Below are 12,729 nucleotides of genomic sequence, written 5' to 3' on the forward strand. Positions count from 1 at the left end.
GGCCCCGGAGGGAAACGTAAGAGAAAGAGAAGAGGTAAAACTAATTTGCTTCTTTGACAAATAAGTGAAACCAAAGAACCTTGAAAGGTTAAACCATTTCGAGAAAAGAATACAATGAAGATGAGCGAAGTTGAAAACACTCCGTTAGGAAAGAGGAACAAGGAACATTACTAGAACCTTGTAGGTTGAAAGACATAAGAAAAGGGTTGCAATGGATAAGAAGTACATGCAAGCATTACGGTAGAAACGAGATGTACAAGGAACGATAAGGATCATATACGATAACACTCCGGTTAAACAAGATAGAGAAGGAATAAAAATGATATAAATTGGACAGCACTCCGACTGTAAATGAAAGGAATTGAACATGATCTTGACAAAACAAGAAGATGGGTTGAAGAGAGCAACATCACAATGCCTCCATAAAAAAAGAATGGAATGGAATGAACGAAGGGAAACAAGATCTTGAGAGAGCACGCTTACAACAAATGCTAGAACGGAGTTATTGGAAAACCAACAACGAAAAGAATAAGCTTGATATGGTCTTATGGAATACATCTCAGATTATGAGGTGGCAACCTGCCACTCACGGGAAAAATTTTGATTGGATTTATATGACAAGGAGACGAGAAACTATTTCACCGGGAGGATAGATGAAGAGCTCGGGTCATTTATAAGCACCATAAATTAGCAACAATCCTTAGGGAAGGCTTTAGGTGAAAAATGACACAAGATAATTCCAACGAAGAAGTTGATGGATTTAAAATACCTCATTCTTAACAACATGTGAATCCTGAAACGTGAACTCAAATTATCAAGAATGACATAATACCACCTGAAATGATACGGTAGAAAGGATTTCCTTCTGAATGCAAGAAGAGGAATACTTGAAGTATAGCTTGACGGATATATCTTCGAGAGATATCTTGTAGAACAATTGAAGAGTGAAAAGGATCCTTGACGAACCACCATGTAGCCTCCAAGAAGAACTCCGGTAACAAAGGGTAATGACAAGAAAGAGAAGTTGAAAACACAAGGTGAAACCTTGCGATGATTGGATGAGCTCTACGACGAGATAAGTTGAAACTTGGAGCTCCGGAAAAGAAAAGATGAATCAAGTGAAACCAAGAATTTGATGAGCCTCCGTAATAAATAATTGAATATACTCGATGAAACAAGAATAAGAATTACATTATGCTTATCCTTCACCAATTAAATTGATGACAAGCAATGGATTTGACATATTACTTATTCTCGTAGGAAGGATTAAGGGAGATATAAGTCAAACTTGAGAAGGTATTCAAAGAACCACCGGTAGAATGAAACAACGAAAGAATTAAAATGATCGAGGAAAAGATAAAGAACACCGGGAAGGGTTTGCAACTGAACGAAGAAGCTTGATTAGAGAAATATATGAATGATGCACCGGTAAGATTTGGAGAGCGAGAGCTGAAAGCTGAAATGAATAATATTTGAAAAGATGGCCTTCGGAGGAAAGAAATGGAAAACAACTCATGAAATGCTCCGGATGGGTGGAAAGAATTTTCACAACCAAAAACAATTATGAGAGGATGGCAACAAGCTAGAATCACGAATCTTTGAGAGAACGGATAAGATATGGAGGAAAAAACTCTTCTTCGGTCTTCAAAATCTGAGAATTACGACGAGAAACACCACCAAATTGTTGAGATACTCCGGAATAAAGAAGAATGGAAAAGTTGAACCAACGATGAAAAGAATTTGAAAGATCTTGGAGAAATACATATGACTGATGATGAATCATTCTTACGTCAAACTTCGAAAAGAAATTTGAGGATAGCTCCAGGAAAATAAGAAGAGTCAGGTAAGATCCTAGGAAAAGACTTGTGGGTTAGGGCCGACTCAAAAGAAACACCGTTGAACGTTTAAAAGATAGATTGCGCCAGTTGAATTGAATGGCTTGAATGAGGTAACATCCTCGAAAGATCTTGAATGAATGTAGAGTGGAACCACGAATCTTTGAGATATCTTGAACACTCCGGAACAATTGAATAGCGAGAAGTGGATGATTAAGAGGTGTACCGGCATGAGAAGGTATTTGAAATGAGGAAAAGGATATGATCAACAAGGCTTGAATTGAAATCCACCGGAGAAGAAAAAAACGAAGAATGATGAACTTGAAGCTCCGTTATAATCTTCATGAGCATCACCGGGTAAGAACATTGACGGAACTGAATGGAGATACTTCATATCAATAAAAGGATACTTGATTAAGAAATCCGAGTCCTTGAAGAAATAAGGGTTGGAGGGTGGGAAAAACAAAGGCACCTTGGGAAGGATGAAACAAACACCGTTGAGAGAGCTTGAGTTGATCTTGCGGATGTTGAAATGATCGGATCCACTTGAAGAGAAACACACCGATGAAAAGGATTGATATGACAATCTCGATTATCGAGAAGGATTTGTATTCACATAGAAATATGAGAACGCCGCTTGAAAAAGGTATGAAATAAACATTTGACTTCGAAGCAACTCGAATACCACAACTCAAAACAAACAAAGGATTGGCTTGCAAAATAGCCAGAGCAAACATATGATAGAGATTTCGTCCGAAGTTTTCGTGGTGGGGCCTACACGGGCTCGATCGTACAGCACCATCATGTACAAGGCAGTGCACATGACATACGAAGCGTCCCCGAGTCGGCATAGCCAAGGACTCTTTAAGACACAACGAGACCACTGTAAAACCAACCGTGAATAGGCGGACCACTAGACGTCGAACCCCAATTTCATATCATACATCTGTCGGAAAGATATCCTAAGAGCTACTTGAATTCCACTTATAAACTCCTGAAATTTTCCGGTTATGCAATCAGGTGTTGGGAATACAGGGGAAGCATAATATCTCACCCAAAACTAACAAATCCTACATCCAGCTGTATCCATCCTTCAACACATAACCAAGAAACCTTCGGAAATCATCTACCTCAACCTTCGAAAAGCATCTGTTATACAAGTTATGGCAATACTCCCGAACTCCCGCCCCAGTACTGGGTGGCGTCGAGGTTATCTCACCAACAACTGCATAAAAGAGATTTTCGATGTCGGCGAAACTAAACTCAGGTATTCCAGAACTGCAACGATAAAATTGTGACGACAACACCTCGGAGCTCAACTCCCCGGGACACTGCCGCAACCCCTAAATGACAGGAGGCACCAAGAACAATGTTCTCATCACAAATCGATCGGAACGATTCCAAGATACTCGCGTGATCCTAAAAAAAATTTAGTGAAATTTGAGAAGAGAGGAGTCAAAACTCTACGTCAGGAAGCCTTACCAGAGTGATGAAGGGACTGGGGAGTAAAAATAATTCCTAAACTCTTCGATATATAAATTCCTAATTGACTCAAAACATTTTTCTAGACTCAACAACGGCTGCTAGTTCGATCAAGCAGTGGGGGCTCCTAAGGTCGGGGAAGGCTCTGATTACCAACTTGTAACACCCTCGATGCGGCTATATCTCCCACATGTCGAAGCACGACTCAGAGGCATAACCGCATTGAAAGCAATGTCGCAAGTGAGGTAATCTTCACACAACCCATGTAATACATAAGGGAAAGAGATACATAGTTGGCTTACAATCGCCACTTCACACAAATACATGAATAAAGCATTACATCATCCAAATACAATCAGGGCCCAACTACGGAGCCAAAATAAAAGAAAAACCCCAAATGCGACACAGTCCCCTATCGACCCCAACTAGGCTCCACTACTGATCAACTAGAACGAAACAACACAAAGGACAAGATCTTCATCGAGCTCCCCCTGAGCTTGGTTGCGTCTTCTGCACGGGCTCATCGGCACCTGCAAGCTGGTTTTGGAAGTATCTGTAAGCCACGGGGACTCAGCAATCTCGCACCCTCGCGATCAAGACTATTTAAGCTTATGGGTAAGGTAAAGGTATGAGGTGGAGCTGCAGCAAGCGACTAGCATATATGATGGCTAACATACGCAAAAGACAGCGAGAAGAGTAGGCAAAGCACGATCGAGAAACTATGATCAAGAAGTGATCCTAGAACAACCTATGCCAAGCATAACTCCAACACCGTGTTCACTTCCCGGACCCTGCCGAGAAGAGACCATCATGGTTACACACGCGGTTGATGTATTTTAATTAAGGTCAACTTCAGGTTTTCTACAACCAGACATTATCAATTCCCATCTGCCCATAACCGCGGGCACGGCTTTCGAAAGTTCAAAACCCTGCAGGGGTGTCCCAACTTAGCCCATCACAAGCTCTCACGGTCAACGAAGGATATTCCTTCTAGCGGGAAGACCCGATCAGACTCAGAATCCTGGTTACAAGACATCCTCGACAATGGTAAAACAAGTCCAGCAAGACCACCCGCTGTGCCGACAAATCCTGATAGGAGCTGCACATATCTCGTTCTCAGGGCACACCGGATAAGCTAAGCGTACGGGAGCCAACGTAACCCAAGTTGCCAAGGGACGGCCCCGCACGGTGCTCTGGGTTGGACCAACACTTAGACAAGCACTGGCCCGGGGGTTTAAAATAAAGATGACCCTCGGGATGCGCGACTCCCAAGGGAAAAAGGCTAGGTGGCAAATGGTAAAACCAAGGTTGGGCCTTGCTGGAGGAGTTTTATTCAAAGCAAACTGTCAAGGGGTTCCCATTATAACCCAACCGCGTAAGGAACGCAAAATCCGGGAACATAACACCGATATGACGGAAACTAGGGCGGCAAGAGTGGAACAAAACACCAGGCATAAGGCCGAGCGTTCCACCCTTTACCAAGGATATAGATGCATTAATTAAATAAGATATATTGTGATATCCCAACAAGTAAACATGTTCCAACAAGGAACAACATCTCCATGTTCCAACAAGGAACAAACTTCAATCTTCACCTGCAACTAACAACGCTATAAGAGGGGCTGAGCAAAGTGGTAACATAGCCAAACAACGGTTTGCTAGGACAAGGTGGGTTAGAGGCTTGGTTCAACAATATGGGAGGCATGATAAGAAAGTGGTAGGTATCGCAGCATAGGCATAGCAAAAGAGCGAGCAACTAGCAAGCAAAGATAGAAGTGATTTCGAGGGTATGGTCATCTTGCCTGAAATCCCGCAAGGAAGAAGAACGAGTCCATGAAGAAGATAAACGGACATAGTCGAACGGATCCTCACAGACACGACGTTATCAGAACTAACCTGAAGAAGCAACACCGGAAAGAAGCAAACAACATAGTAAACAACCAACACATCAACATGGCATGATGCACAATCAAGTATGATGCATGTCCGGTTTAAATATGCATGGCATGGAAAAGTGCACAAACAAAACTACAAATTAAGTGGAGCTGAATATGCAACGAGTTTCATATTGATGGACACCACAATAATTATTTAGTTCTCTCTCATTTAGGTACCCAACAATATTAAATGTTGATTAACATGGCAAGAGGTGAGGCATAACAAAACTACACCATCTAAACAATTTAAATGGGGCCGGATATAACAAATAACGAATCCGGTAAATCCCCATATGCATTAGTAATTTATTGCAACAACAATTTAAACATTTTAATTATTGTTATCATGATGCGGATGACATGAACAAGCTTATGCAATTTTTATGAAAATGTTGGCATGATAAGATATGAGGCATTTGTCATCGTGGCGGAAACGAAAGGGGTGCCACGACACTGACAGCGGAAATGGTGCCACGGCAACATTCCGGTTCCGACAACTCATTGAGACATCGGTGCAAAAGAAGGTGACGGGAGCGTGTCATGCAAGGATGGTGGGGTGATCTCGGATACCGAGTTCCCACATGTCGGTGGCAAGGCAAAAGAGGGGCAACGTGCACCGATAGTTCAGGCTTGAGGCAAAACAAGGGTGCATCTCATACAGCATGCATTCATTCGTTCACAGGCGTCGTCTCGAGGTTATACCTTTGAAGCATGTGTTATCGGAGGGGGTTCGAGTTCGATGCGGTGTAAGGGAAGTAGACGTTCTCGGGATGTCGAGGGAAGTAGTGGTTCATGCGACGGTAGTCGAAGTAGTCGTACTTGCAAACTTGTCAGATCCACGTCGACGGTAGTTGAAGTAGGGGGTACACGACGACGGTAGAGGTACTCGCGACGGTAGTGGTACACGTTTTCGTAGAAGGACTTGACAAATCCGAGTCACTTGGGGTCGACGGTAGTCGAACTTGACGGTTTTTGTTCATGGGTCTTCGGCGTCGGTAGTAGTTCTAGGCACTGGGTGTCGAGGTACCTAGCATTCTTGGGATTCCGAAGAAGGCGGTAGAGGTACTTGACACGTCACAATGTAGTCGAACTTGACGAAAAACGGGTCTCCTCAGGGACTTGATGCATTCGAGTTCTTCTGGTTTGTAGATGTACTTGGCGTTCTGAGTGTGGGTCTTGCCGGTCTTGATGGTCTGAAATGAACAAAACGCAAAGGACCCCGGGTGGCTGCAGCAAGGAAGCGATGGTAGTGGTCAGCGGCAGGAAGCAGCAGTGGGTTTCTGGTGGCCGGCATCACCGGATCTCGCGGATAGGAGGCTGGCGACGAAGCAACAGAGGTGGGCGTCGGGCCATGGACGTCTCTGGCCAAAGCAAAAGAGCGAAGGGGTGCCGGCTGGCGTTGGACTCGGCAGCCTGCAGGTCCCTGGCGCTGGCTGCGCAGGCACCAGACGGAGGAGGAGAAGGGGCGCGCCGTAGCTCGCAGAAGCTCCGGCGAGGGCATCGGTGGCCGGTGACGGGCGAAGCGATGCCGAGGGTGTCCGGGGTGCAGAAGACGGTGACGAGGAGAAACCAGAGGAGAGGCGGCGCGGGAGGTCCTCGAAGTAGGCAGGACGACGGCGAAGGTCAAGGGGCTCCTGCTCCTGCCGGTGGCGACGAAGAAACAGACGTGGCTGTCCATGGCAGGGGCGGAGGCGCGGTGCTCTGGACCGGCAGGGCCGCGGCGGTGCCGTGGTGCTATGTAGATGGAGGAGGCGCGGGGAGAAGGAGAGGGATCGAGAGGAGGGAGGAGCGATGCAAGAAGGAAAGAGAGGGGGGTCGAACGAGAGGGAGATGGGGACGAGCTGAAGCTCTCTGGCGGCGGAGGGAGAGGGGATCGGTGGTAGGCCTCCCCTGGTGCTAGGGTTAGGAGGGGATCGGCCAGGCCTAGGGGGAGGGCGCCGGCTGGGCCTTGGGCCATCTCAAAGGAGGGGGGAAAAAGGAGGCCTAGCAGGCTGGATTAAAAGAAAAGAAGGAAAAAAAATGATTTTCCTTTGCTATTTACAGAAAGGAGATAGAAGCAAAATATTTATTTCGAGGGCCAAATAAATACAAGTTGAGTTGGAAACTGGCATGGAGATACTTTGACAAATTTCAAAGTGCCACAACTGGAATTGAAGTTATTTGGAGAAGGAACAAGGACTTAGAATATTTGAAAAAAATGAGAGAGATTTGAAATGCAAGTTTGTTTGGGTTGATCCCATACGAATGGAATATTTATTGTAGCTCCCTAATAATATTGGGAGACTTTGAATATGTTATAAAGAGAAATCACCATTTTGAATATCCCTCGATTTAAATAGATCAACGATCTGTGCAATTTATTAGTTGAGTTGAGATGCAAAGATTAATGACATGATGGCATGATGACATGATGCAATGCACAACACGCAAGCAATGACAAGGCAACAACAGCGAATAACTGGAGGACACCTGGCGCAACGGTCTCTGGGCATTACAAAAATACTATCAGGTACTAAGTTCATGATAAATTAAAGTTCAATTAATCATATTACTTAAGAACTCCCACTTAGATAGACATCCCTCTAATCATCTAAGTGATCACGTGATCCATATCAACTAAACCATGTCCGATCATCGCGTGGGATGGAGTAGTTTTCAATGGTGAACATCACTATGTTGATGATATCTACTATATGATTCATGCTCGACCTTTCGGTCTCAGTGTTCCGAGGCCATATCTGCATATGCTAGGCTCGTCAAGTTTAACCCGAGTATTCTACGTGTGCAAAACTAGCTTGCACCCGTTGTATGTGAACGTAGAGCTTATCACACCTGATCATCACGTGGTGTCTCGGCACGACGAACTGTAGCAACGGTGCATACTCAGGGAGAACATTTGTACCTTGAAATTTAGTGAGAGATCATCTTATAATGCTACCGCCGAACTAAGAAAAATAAGATGCATAAAGGATAAACATCACATGCAATCAATATAAGTGATATGATATGGCCATCATCATCTTGTGCCTTTGATCTCCATATCCAAAGCACCGTCATGATCACCATCGTCACCAGCTTGACACCTTGATCTCCATCGAAGCATCATTGTCGTCTCGCCAACTATTGCTTCTACGACTATCGCTATCGCTTAGTGGTAAAGTAAAGCAATTACATGGCGATTGCATTTCATACAATAAAGCGACAACCATATGGCTCCTACCAGTTGACGATAACTCTGTTACAAAACATGATCATCTCATACAATAAAATTTAGCATCATGTCTTGAGCATATCACATCACAACATGCCCTGCAAAAACAAGTTAGACGTCCTCTACTTTGTTGTTGCAAGTTTTACGTGGCTGCTACGGGCTGAGCAAGAACCATTCTTACCTACGCATCAAAAACCACAACGTGGTACAGTGATTGCTTTTTGATCTTCAGAAAGAACCATGTTCATTGAATCCGATTCAACTAAACTTGGAGAAACTGACAGCCACTAGCCACCTATGTGCGAAGCACGCCGGTAGAACCAGTCTCGCGTAAGCGTACGCATAATGTCGGTCTGAGTCGCTTCATCCAACAATGTCGCTGAATCAAGAATCAACTAGTGACGCCAAGCAATATGTATATACCCACGCCCACAACTTCTTTGTGTTCTACTCGTGCATATAACATCTATGCATAGACCTGGATCGGATGCCACTGTTGAGGAACGTAGTAATTTCAAAATTTTCCTACGCACACGCAAGATCTATCTAGGTGATGCATAGCAACGAGAGGGGAGAGTGTTGTCCACGTACCCTCGTAGACCGTAAGCGGAAGTGTTATGACAACACGGTTGATGTAGTCATATGTCTTCACGATCCGACCAATCCTAGTACCGAAGATACGACACCTCCGCGATCTGCACACGTTCAACTCGGTGACGTCCCACGAACTCTAGATCCAGCTGAGGTCGAGGGAGAGTTGCGTCAGCACGATGGCGTGGTGACGGTGATGATCAAGCTACCGGTGCAGGGCTTCGCCTAAGCACTACAACGATATGACTGAGGTGGAAATCTCTGGAGGGGGTCACCGCACACGGCTAAGATCAACTTTCATGTGTTCTAGGGTGCCCCCCTCCCCACGTATATAAAGTAGGGAGGGGGAGGCTGGCCGGCCCTCTAGGCGCGCCAAGGGGGACGAGTCCTCCTCCTAGTAGGAGTAGGACTCCCCCCTTTCCTAGTCCCACTAGGAAAAGAAGGAAGAGGGAGAAGGAGAAAGGAAAGGGGGGCCGCCCCCACCCAATTCGGATTGGGCTTGGGGGGCGCCCTCCACCTGTCTGCCTTCTCTTCTCTCCCACTAAGGCCCAATAAGGCCCATTGACTCCCCAGGGGGTTCCGGTAACCCCGCGGTACTTCGGTAATTACCCGAACTCACCCGAAACCATTCTGATGTCCAAACATAGCCTCCCAATATATCGATCTTTATGTCTCAGCCATTTCGAGACTCCTCGTCATGTACGTGATCATATCCGGGACTCCGAACAACCTTCAGTACATCAAAACACATAAACTCATAATACAGATCGTCATCGAACGTTAAGCGTGCGGACCCTATGGGTTGAGAACTATGTAGACATGACCGAGACTCATCTCCGGTCAATAACCAATAGCGGAACCTAGATGCTCATATTGGTTCCTACATATTCTACGAAGATCTTTATCGGTCAAACCGCATAACAACATACGTTGTTCCCTTTGTCATCGGTATGTTACTTGCCCGAGATTCGATCGTCGGTATCTCAATACCTAGTTCAATCTCGTTACCGGCAAGTCTCTTTACTCGTTCCGTAATGCGTCATCCCATAACTAACTCATTAGTCACATTGCTTGCAAGGCTTATAGTGATGTGCATTACCGAGAGGGCCTAGAGATACCCCTCCGATACACGGAGTGACAAATCATAATCTCGATCTATGACAACTCAACAAACACCATCAGAGACACCTATAGAGCATCTTTATAATCACCCAGTTACATTGTGACATTTGATATCACACAAGGTGTTCCTCCGGTATTCGGGAGTTGCATAATCTCATAGTCATAGGAACATGTATAAGTTATGGAGAAAGCAATAGCAATAAACTAAACGATCATAGTGAAGGAAATATGCCCTAGAGGCAATATTAAAGTTATTATTTATTTCCTTATATCATGATAAATGTTTATTATTCATGCTAGAATTGTATTAACCGGAAACATAATACATGTGTGAATATATAGACAAACAAAGTGTCACTAGTATGCCTCTACTTGACTAGCTCGTTAATCAAAGATGGTTATGTTTCCTAACCATGAACAATGAGTTGTTATTTGATTAATGGGATCACATCATTAAATGAATGATCTGATTGACATGACCCATTCCATTAGCTTAGCACCCGATCGTTTAGTATGTTGCTATTGCTTTCTTCATGACTTATACATGTTCCTATGACTATGAGATTATGCAACTCCCGTTTGCCGGAGGAACACTTTGTGTGCTACCAAACGTCACAACGTAACTGGGTGATTATAAAGGAGCTCTACAGGTGTCTCCAAAGGTACATGTTGGGTTGGCGTATTTCGAGATTAGGATTTGTCACTCCGATTGTCGGAGAGGTATCTCTGGGCCCTCTCGGTAATGCACATCACTTAAGCCTTGCAAGCATTGCAACTAATGAGTTAGTTGCGGGATGATGTATTACAGAACGAGTAAAGAGACTTGCCGATAACGAGATTGAACTAGGTATTGGAATACCGACGATCGAATCTCGGGCAAGTAACATACCGATGACAAAGGGAACAACGTATGTTGTTATGCGGTCTGACCGATAAAGATCTTCGTAGAATATGTAGGAACCAATATGAGCATCCAGGTTCCGCTATTGGTTATTGACCGGAGACATGTCTCGGTCATGTCTACATTGTTCTCGAACCCGTAGGGTCCGCACGCTTAAGGTTACGATGACAGTTATATTATGAGTTTATGCATTTTGATGTACCGAAGTTTGTTCGGAGTCCCGGATGTGATCACGGACATGACAAGGAGTCTCGAAATGGTCGAGACATAAAGATTGATATATTGGAAGCCTATGTTTGGATATCGGAAGTGTTCCGGGTGAAATCGGGATTTTACCAGAGTACCGGGAGGTTACCGGAACCCCCCGGGAGCTATATGGGCCATAGTGGGCCTTAGTGGAAAAGAGAAGAGGCAGCCCTACATGGGCCGCGCGCCCCTCCCCTCCCTTGGTCCAAATAGGACAAGGAGAGGGGGCCGGCCCCTCTCTCTCCTTTCCCCCCTCCGCGAATCCTATTCCAACTAGGATTGGGGGGAATCCTACTCCCAGAGGGAGTAGGACTCTCCTGGCGCGCCCCTCATGGCCGGCCAGCCTCCCCCCTTTAGTCCTTTATATACGGAGGCAGGGGCACCCCAGAGACACATAAGTTGATCCACGTGATCATATTCTTAGCCGTGTGCGGTACCCCCTTCCACCATAGTCCTCGATAATATTGTAGCAGAGTTTAGGCGAAGCCCTGCTGCAGTAGTACATCAAGATCGTCACCACGCCGTCGTGCTGACGGAACTCTTCCCCGACACTTTGCTGGATCGGAGTCCGGGGATCGTCATCGAGCTGAACGTGTGCTAAAACTCGGAGGTGCCGTAGTTTCGGTGCTTGATCGGTCGGGACGTGAAGACGTACGACTACATCAACCAAACGCTTCCGTTGTCGATCTACTAGGTATGTAGATCACACTCCCCCCTCTCGTTGCTATGCATCACATGATCTTGCGTGTGCGTAGGAAAATTTTTGAAATTACTACGAAACCCAACAGTGGCATCCGAGCCTAGGTTTTATATGTTGATGTTATATGCACGAGTAGAACACAAATGAGTTGTGGGCGATATAAGTCATACTGCTTACCAGCATGTCATACTTTGGTTCGGCGGTATTGTTGGACGAAGCGGCCCGGACCGACATTACGCGTACGCTTACGCGAGACCGGTTCTCCCGACGTGCTTTGCACATAGGTGGCTTGCGGGTGACAGTTTCTCCAACTTTAGTTGAATCGAGTGTGGCTACGCCCGGTCCTTGCGAAGGTTAAAACAGCACCAACTTGACAAACTATCGTTGTGGTTTTGATGCGTAGTTAAGATTGGTTCTTGCTTAAGCCCGTAGCAGCCACGTAAAACTTGCAACAACAAAGTAGAGGACGTCTAACTTGTTTTTGCAGGGCATGTTGTGATGTGATATGGTCAAGACATGATGCTAAATTTTATTGTATGAGATGATCATGTTTTGTAACCGAGTTATCGGCAACTAGCAGGAGCCATATGGTTGTCGCTTTATTGTATGCAATGCAATCGCGCTGTAATGCTTTGCTTTATCACTAAACGGGAGCGATAGTCGTGGAAGCACAAGCTTGGCGAGACGACAACGATGCTACGATG

Source organism: Triticum urartu, chromosome 6A, assembly GCF_056163025.1.
Source record: "Triticum urartu cultivar PI428250 chromosome 6A, HENAU_Tu73, whole genome shotgun sequence".
NCBI classification, from domain to species: domain Eukaryota; kingdom Viridiplantae; phylum Streptophyta; class Magnoliopsida; order Poales; family Poaceae; genus Triticum; species Triticum urartu.